Raw genomic sequence first — 8052 nt, 5'->3', positions numbered from 1 at the left:
TTGTTAAACTCCGATCCTATATTGTTGAAAAATAACATTTCATTTTTAGTATCTAAAAACTAATTAAGAATCAGTAACTATTAATTTTATGTTTCATCAACTTCAAAATCACACCAAAGTCATTTTTCACATAATGTAAGATACAATAACGAGATAAAAAAAACAGTGCAAAGCAGGCTAGTGCCATTTTCCAAGTTTTGATTCAATCGAAGCAAGCATTGTGTTGATGCAAACATTTTCTCCACTGAGGATTATAATTATCAAGAGAGAAGCAGTTATAATCCCATCACCACACAAAATGAAGCGAGGTACCGTTACATCGAGGATTCCAGTCAGCTTGAGGGTTCCAACGCGTTCTTGGGCCAACCGCGAACCAGGAAGTTATGAAAGACGTAGTGGAAAACCACAGAATGAAGATATCAAGGTAGGAAAAAATATTTCTGAGTGTGTACAGTGTTAACAAAACTTTTATTTACAGCCAATTCGGATCCAGATGCATCAAAACGAAGTGATGATCGAGGATGAAGTTCCTCCGCCACTGGTGCCCAGTGAAACAATTTTTGTCGATGATGATGAAGATTTGTACTACTGGGAACCAGTAGATGCAACGGAGTTGGAATATATGATTGTCCAGAACAGGAATCTTATAGGAGAACTTCGGAGGATGGAAGCGGAAAATATAAAATTGCGGCAGGAAAATCGACGACTGAAAGCTGAGAAAGAGGTAAAGTTTCTAAAGCGATGTTGTTTTAAATTTATAATCCTTATGGTAGGCGAGGTGGCGCAGTCGCTTTTCCCTTAAAGCATATATGGATCGGATGACAGAGTTATTAGTTGTTAAATATTTATTGTTTGATTTTTTGTTGTTGTTGCGAGTTCTATTGTACATATTGGTTTCGTTTTTTGTTGCATTCATTTTTTTATATCTTTCTATATACTGTAGCGGATTTATTTTATTGTTACCAGTTTATTATTTTTTCCATAAGGAACATTTGATCTTTGGATGATTTCATTCTATTTATTTATTGTTATTGTCGTACTACATTTTCTGTAGTTTTGTTTTATTCCACATGCATTTATTTTTTATATCTTTCTATATACTGTTGCGGATTTGATTTATTATTACCAGTTCATATTTTATTTATTTATTTTTTCGTTTTTTCGTTTAAAATATTACTAATATTTCTTTCTCTTGTTTCTTTCTGAGTTTCTGAGAGCCTTATTGGCTAGGGTTGCCCTTTTCGGATGACTCAGCTATCAACAAATGACAGACAGGATATGTGACATGAGTATTTATTTCAAAGTTATATGATTTACAAATTTGTAACATTATTATTTATTTCTCACAGATGATGGACCAAGCGAGCGATTTCCTTTCCAATGATAGATGATAGATGATCCAGGCGAATCCTACAGAGCGTGTATTTTTGGACAATGACACTTTTTTGAAATTTTGTTTCTAACTTTTGTTGTTCAATAAATGAATTGTTAATTTGAAATAAACTTCTTTAATATGTAATTTATACTGTTTCATTAAATTTTTTCCCATTTATCCATATCGTTTCTCCATGCTATGCAATAGTTTTATGATTGAACGCTTGTATAATAGAAAGAAAAAAGTTATAGGAGGTTATGTCCAAGATACGACCGCATTGTTGACGTAGAACTACGTTGTTATTTTTTAAAGTCGCTCGTTTATCACCCTTATTCTGATTTTCGAACGAATAGGATTTTTTTGAGAGGTTTTCAGCCTCCTGGGCTGGTTCGCCTCTTTATCGACGGCATTGCCGCATCAATGGCGCTTGCCGAATCGGAGACGACCAACAACGGCTTGGAAGATGAAGTTGTAGTTGCCTCGATGATGCCGACCACTTCGGACGAGAAGACCTGGCAGATGTCCGCGAGTTTCTTGCTGGAAATCAGACTATTCTTATTATCGCTCACCCCAAATCCAACTCCCGATGGTCCTTTTGAGCCGTCCGAGTATCTGATCTCGTGGAGACGGTATTTTTCCGCTATGATGGCCTTGAAATATTCTAGCAGACCGATCGAGCACGTCCCGGCTCGAAAGTTGTCCCGAATACCGTTCTCGACGAGAACAGTTGGGAACCTCCAGTCGTTCGCACCAAACCAGGATTGTTTTGCCACCGGGGGGAGGTTGGGATGCGCCAAACGCTGCAGGATCGTGTTGCTAAGGGCGGTTAGGTGGGTCTCCCCTCTACCGCTAGTTTTTGACAAGAAACTGGCAGTCCTGACTACGATCGCCGAGTCTGTGATTAGATCGAAAGGAGGTTCTCCAATTTTAGCGCAGACAGAGGCAGCTGGTGTTGGCAGGAGACCGGAGACAATCAGTAGTGCTTTGTTGTAAATCGGTGCCAGAGATTTTGGGAGCTTGTCTCCAGCCAAACACGTCAGTTCAAGGCCATAAGTGAGGCGGCTGCTGATGATGGCTTTGGCCACCTGTAGCCGGATATTTCTGTTGTTGCTTCGGTGCGGTTTGAAAATGGTTTTCAATAGATTCAACCGGGTGGCACAGCTGTTCTTAACTTCCTCGAAATGGCGGAGGAAGTTACGTTTGTGGTCAACAAACACTCCAAGGATCTTTAGCGTTTTCCGGCGGGGAATGTTGTTTTTGTATAGCTTGACCCTGGAGTTGGGACCCTGATGTCTGTCGCTGCAAATCACCATATGGTCGCTCTAAGTCTAAATCCTCTCTCGGCCGCCCACCGGCCGATGGCATTGGTAGCTGCCTGTATTCTGATGCTTGGAATCCTATGGGTGTCACTCACTGCCATCAAAAGAGTGTCGTCCGCGTAGACAAACACGAAGACTCTCCCAGGCAGGACCTGGAACAGGCTACTCATGGCGACGAGAAAGAGGGTGACGACAAGGACAGAACCTTGAGGTACTCCTGTTTCCTTTTGGAAAGCTCGGGAGCTGATGTTACCAATTTTGACCTCAAAGGTTCTCTACATGTGCTGACGGTTCCTGTTGGCTTCGGCTATCACGTCTCCGAGGGTCGCGAAGTTGTTGTTGGTGCCCATACCTGGTCGGAAGGCGAACTGTTGATAGTGCAATTTTCTATTTTCCGTTAGAAAGGTGACCAGGCGCCTATTCGCCATTCTTTCCAGGATCTTGGATGAACAGGAGGTTAAGGAAATTGGACAGTAGCCTTTCACGTTGTTGCTGCTTTGACCGACCTTAGGTATAGGTATTTCTAGGCTGTGTCTCCAACCCTCGGGAAATTCGTGTGTATTCCATGTTTCAGCATCTTGTAGCCGATACCGTCAGGGCCAGTTGACTTTTTGCGGAACATAGGGCGACAGAAAGTTCCTCGATGATGAAGTTCCGATTTAGAGGATTATTAGGATGACTCACAGGGACCACAAAGTTGCTGACCGAAGTGATACCCGCTCCCTGTCGACGGATGAAATCGGGCTCATATTCGGAGATCGAGGACAATCCCGCGAAATATTCACCGAGCGTGTTCGAAGTATCAACCGGATCGCTGCAGGTTGGAGACACAGCCTAGTAATACCTTGACGAATGGGGTTGTGTGACCTTCTCTTCCCATTTAGTGCGTTTACTTTGCGCCAAAGATCCGCAGAGGACTGGTTTTCGTTGATAGACTCTAGAAAACCAGTCCAACTGTCTAACTTCACCTTCCGGATTAACCGCCGTACTCTGATATGTTGCGCTCGATACCTGTTCATGGCAACTTCCTTCATTGGGTCTCCTGCTGGTAGTCGTTTGGCCGTACGCAGACCATCAATGCAGCGCTTTCTTCCCCGGAGTGGTTTTCGTTCTTGGGATGAAGGCTTCGGCCGCCTCCATAATGATTTTGTTGAAAGTGGCAAAGGTGGTTGGGTTGTCTCTATATATCAAGAAGTCGGAAGATGTTTGAAAAGCTGTCCAGTCAGCTCTTTCGAAGATCCATCTTGGTCTGCGAGTTGCGAGCGGCGGCGGGCCGTTGAAGCTGATGGTTATCGGGTGATGGTCACTGCCATGAATGTCGTCGGCTTTGTTCCACCCTAACCTATCCACCAAGTTGAGATTAGCTGCTGAAATATCAAAGGCTGTGTTGCTCGTACCTCTACGGAAAGTGTCAGTGCCGTCATTTAAGACCGAGAGCTCCATCACCTCCAAGAGGTAGGCGATGATATTCCCTCTGACATTTGGTGTTTGAATTCCCCAGTTGCGGTGATGAGCATTGAAGTCCCCCAAGATGATTTTTGGGTCCTCCAAGCTTGCTAACGCCTCAAGCAGCTTCCGTCGTAGTTCCGGGATTATGCCTCATGGCAGGTATATACAAATGATGGTCACCGGAATCGGGGCCTCGATTTGGACGGCTATTATTGGCAGGTCAGTGGATATTTGTTTTTCGCAAATGGAGAATGTTTCTCCGGACACCCAAAGCAACAGAGTGTTGCAAAACGGAGCCCCGCTTAGTGTGCCAGTGGAATTTAACCCCGACAATTTTCTGTATGTTTGTTGGGGAAACTCGATTTATCTCTTGGAGTGCGATGATGGACGGACATAACTCTCGGTCAAGGGTCTCCAGTTCTCCCAAGTTGTTGTACAGTCCATTGATGTTCCATTGCAGAGCGAGGTTGGTGGATGTGTTGGTGGACATACTTTCCTGGTGATGGGCGGTGTGATGGGGAATCAGATATGTAGTGGTACTGGATGTGATGATTCCCGGTGGAACTCCACCGACGATAACAGGTTGGGCAGCCATTCCACTCGGAAGCAGCCGAGGAAAGATGGTGAGGTTCATTTGGGGAGCTTAAACTCCCGGCCATAGCTTGCGTGGGATCTCCTCGGCTACGTCTCCATGCATCATAGATATTGGCATCGGACCTCGCTTCGGCTGGCATAGGCGAGACAGGCATGGCATGAGCTTCAAGTGGAGTGGTTGTGGCGGCCGGCTTAGCCCTGGCGGCGAGACGAGCGGATCTTCGGCGGATTGGGACATCAACTGTGGATGGTGTTGTGTCGGCAGCTGGAAGGATCGCAATGGCAACGATATGTGGTATTGTCGAACGAGACAGCGGTGCTCGGGAACTGGGAGTAGAATTCTAAACCAGCGTTCGTTCACTTGACCCGACGGCGGAAAAAAACGGTTCGGCGTCACTGCAATCCTCTGCGCTACTTTGTGATTTGGCGATGGATACTTCGGTGGTAATGACACAGGGTAACGGAAGTTGCACAATGTCGGAAGAAGAAACTCCAGTGAAATCGATCGTGGAACGAGATTCCACTGATTCCACTCTTGTGCGTCCCGAGATCTGAAGCAGTTCCCACGCAGTCCTTCGGGGAATAGACGTTACCGCCCTTGTGCGTCCCAATTTGTGGTGCTGGTCCCACGTGGTCCTTCAGGGAACAGGTGTTGCCACCCTTGTGCGTCCCGAGTTCAGGTACAATTCCCACGTAGTTCGTCGGGGAATAGGTGTTGCCACCCTTACCGGAGAGCTGATTGGTGGAGTAGTGGTTGGCGACAGGTGAGGTAAGAGTTGGACGAAACACTATTTGGGCTGACGGTCCTTACCACTAGTCGGCGGTGGGTATTGAGAGTCTGATCGCTGATTGGGTCGAGTGTTATCTGGAGGCAAGGCGGGTTGCTTGCCTACTGTTGACGATCTCTGACGAATGTTCTTCGGTGGTTGTATAAGCGGGGATTCGGGTTTTCTTTTATTCGAGGGTGTTGCATTTGTAGTTCGATCTCCAGGCTGGTAAGCTGGTAAGAAGTACTGGTGTAGACGGAGATTGTGTTTTCATAAGCGTGTCATCTAGTTCGATGGATTCTATGTCGGAGTCGGAGTAGATGACCAAGCTGGAGTTTTGTGGTATTATACTTGTGGATTTGGCCGGTCGGGAGGATGTAGGGGTGTTGAACAAGGAGGAAGGTCTGGAATGGGTGTCTTTTGTTACCCCGGATGTTTCGGCACTTTTTGTTTGGGGCAATAATGACCTGGCTCTAGATATCTTCTTCTGTTGCAGAGTGATGATTTTGTCCTTCTGGGTCAATCGTTACTCCATGGCCGCTAGTGTGTTGGCCATCTGATCGATTTTATCCACCAGAGACTTGATCATCTCCGTGTTTTTTAACGCCTCGATGCGTTGTAACTCCATTGAAGCGGCCATGTTCGCGATGGTAAGATCTTTTTCTTCTATTTTTTTCACCAGGTCATTTATTCTTCGATCCAGGACTGCCTCCTTCCGCTGGAATCACATGGGTTACGGAACAATTCCCACAGGTTGGCGTGTTTTGTCTACACTTTGTTTTTGTGTGACCAAATGCCCAGCAATTAAAGCATTGCATGGGCGACGGGTAATACGGCCTCGTTCTTACTCGCAGATAGCCAAAATAGATTAATTCAGGTGTACATGTACCATTAACTGTCAGGATTAACGCAGGAGTGTTTTCTATCGCGTCTGGACCGGTCCGTCGTTTGAGTCTTCTAGTCGCTGTCACTTTTTGGTCTTTGAGGCAGTCCACAATGTCCTCCTCCGACATATTAATTGTTTGTGCGCAACTAACAACACACTTGGTGCTGTTCAAGTGTTTTTGGTAGGTGACCTTGACGTTTGTACCATCAGATAATTGTGTCAGCTGTGACAGAGCCTCCGCTTTTTTTATTACGAACTTTAAGGGCATAAGCCCTCGATTTCTTTAACACAGCTCTCAATAGATTTGCGAATGAGAAAAGGGGCGGGGGGAGATTCTTATCTTTACCGTCATCGCCAACACCAGTAATGCGCAGTACAATAAGCTCACCGTGTTCACCAGCCGGATCCATATGTTCTGGTAACGTTGCTCCTGAATAACTGCCTTGAATATTACGGTAGTTCGCACCGCCTTTATGGCCCCACACCGTAGGTGCGGAGCCGGGGACGTCCACCATGGCGGCGGCCCAGCGGCTACTCAATCACTGCCAGACACCACTAAAATGTTTTTTTATCATCACGCACTGCGAGGGAGGCTCGACCCCTACCCGATGACCGGTACGTCTGCCTCGTGATCTTACCGTGCTGCAGCTAGTATTCCTCGACATTACAAATGGTCTTTCAGTTCACGGTTGAGTTCAAGAAAGGCATCGCGCTGCAGGATCAGCTTGAGCGAAAGAAGCTGTCGAATAAGAATAAGTAATATGATCGCATTCCAAGATCAACTAACCTATTTATTAATTCGTAAGGTCGACATTTCTCCAGAATATGATTTGACACTTGATAGTGTCAAGTCCGATGAGAAGTTACAAACGCTAGGAAATATCCAACCTTATAGGTATACCTGATCACTATATTTCATTCAAATTGTATCTCATAACATATTTCAATATTCTTCTTACAGTGAATACAAGGGAGCGTCAGCAGTGCAATCAGGTTGATATCTACCGACTCAAAGAGCATCAAATCCAAACACGCATCACGATTCGATCAACATCCCCGCTCTTGCCCTGAATGTTCCACGTTTCTTCCCAAAAATAATAAAGTTTTGATAAAACTCATAGATAATTTTGAGAAATCCGTCGTTCATGACTATTCGAGTTCAAATAATGTGTAGTAAACAATACGTTTACTGGAATTTCTTTATTATCCTACAAACATGAAATTATTTTTCGCAACTATAGCAACAACTGATAGCATTCATTCAATAATCATGACCAACACTGGACATCCTGATGTGTCCATGTTAGGTCTTCTACAATCTTGATTTTATCATCTACGGCCGCTTCCTTCTTAGTTCCATCCCCGTCGATCTGCAATCCCAATGCATCGTATATATTTCCCGAGTTAAATCCAGAAAACTATCCACTATCCACTATCCATCCTCCATCAATAAATCCCTCGCAACGTTCCGTTTCCATTTCGGTATGGAAACTACGCCAATACGAATAATCAGTCTTACCAACAGATTTGATTGTATCAAACTTTCCCGTAACTTTCGAAGAAATTCATAATAATCGAGTGTTATTTGTGATCAGACCGTGCCAAATAGCACACAGCCCGTTGTCGGCGTCGTTCGCTCACCAATGTTTTGCATCACGAGCG

This window comes from Toxorhynchites rutilus, chromosome 3 (assembly GCF_029784135.1).
Source record: "Toxorhynchites rutilus septentrionalis strain SRP chromosome 3, ASM2978413v1, whole genome shotgun sequence".
Lineage (NCBI taxonomy): Eukaryota > Metazoa > Arthropoda > Insecta > Diptera > Culicidae > Toxorhynchites > Toxorhynchites rutilus.
Note: the sequence above shows the minus strand (reverse complement) of the source record.